This window comes from Lissotriton helveticus, chromosome 4_1, assembly GCF_964261635.1.
Source record: "Lissotriton helveticus chromosome 4_1, aLisHel1.1, whole genome shotgun sequence".
In the NCBI taxonomy this organism is placed as follows: domain Eukaryota; kingdom Metazoa; phylum Chordata; class Amphibia; order Caudata; family Salamandridae; genus Lissotriton; species Lissotriton helveticus.
In genome coordinates, this window is record NC_136063.1 from 1,813,415,377 (window position 1) to 1,813,416,790 (window position 1,414).

A 1,414-nucleotide genomic window follows, 5' to 3' on the forward strand; every position below is an offset into this window, starting at 1 on the left:
GAGGTGAATGGCACCTCATCGGGACTTCCAGGGAAGCCTGGCCATCTGGTCGCCCCATTGGAAAGCATTGGGTGCGACCAGATAGGCGAGTGGAAAGGTGCGACCAGATGGCCGGGACCGACATGACGCCAATCTGCCTGCCCCGAGCCTCTGCGGGAGGGCTCCCGCCTGCTCTTCCAGGGATAGGGGGCTGCAGAGCTCGGGGGCTGCAGGGCTCCGAGGCTCCAGGGCTCCGAGGCTCCAGGGATCCGGAGCTGTAGGGCTCGGGGGCTGCAGGGCTCCTGGGCTCGGGAGCTGCAGGGCTCCGGGGCTGCAGGGCTTCGAGACTCCAGGGCTCTGGGGCTGCAGGGCTCCAGGGCTGCAGGGCTCTGGGGCTCCAGGGCTCGGGGGCTGCAGGGCTGCAGGGCTGCAGGGCTCTGGGGCGGCAGGGCTCCGGGACTCCAGGGGTCGGGGGCTGCAGGGCTCCAGGGGCTGCAGGGCTCGGGGGCGCAGGGCTCCAGGGGCTGCAGGGCTCCAGGGCTCCAGGGTTCCCGGGGCTCCAGGGCTCCGGGGGCTGTAGGACTCCGGGGCTCCAGGGCTCCCGGGGCTCCAGGGCTCCCGGGCTCCAGGGCTGCAGGGCTCCCGGGTTGCAGGGCTCCGGGGCTGCCTGGCTCGGGGGCTTCAGGGCTCCGGGGCTCCCGGGCTCCAGGGCTGCAGGGCTCCTGGGCTCCAACCAGGCCGGGGAGATCAGGGAGTCTGCCCAGGCACGAGGGACCCCCTGTCCCGGGCACATGGACCCTCAGGACGCGCCCCCGCTTTCCACAATTTTTTTTCAAAAATTCTGCGTAGTGTGCTTAGTGGCACTACGCAAACTAAGCCCAGCCCTAATTATGATGTACTGACAGCTACCGTGAGAAATTCAGACTGCCTTCAGCTTTAGGAGCAGAGCTCTAGATTATGCCCTGTCATAAACACCCGCCTACATCCTGAATTTAGAAGGATTCTGGGAGGTGACTCTGTTTACAGTATGTGTTGGACTGGCCCTTCTGGCAGGTTCACCCCTAAACTTTTTGCTTGTAATGGTGACCTGGTGATGGTGATTTTTGGGTTCTGCGCACTTTCACTGTGTCCCAGTGGAAATTGCGTGCCCACTTTGAGTGCATGTGGTGAGATAGGCCGGCCCTCCCATAGGAATGCATGGGGAATGTCTGTGTCCCTGGTAGTTCCTGATGCGTGAGGGGTGCATGCCCGAATTTGGTATGTGCGAACTCATGAGAGTGAATGCTTTGCAATGATGTATGTGGCATGAGTGTGTCTTGTGCGGAAATGCCACTTCTAGGAGTTGGCATATTAGTGTAAAATATGCCTGGCGTGTGATTGGCTGGAGCTGGCTGGTGAGCCTGGCTCCAGGAAGGCTGGATGGGTCTGCCCGGTG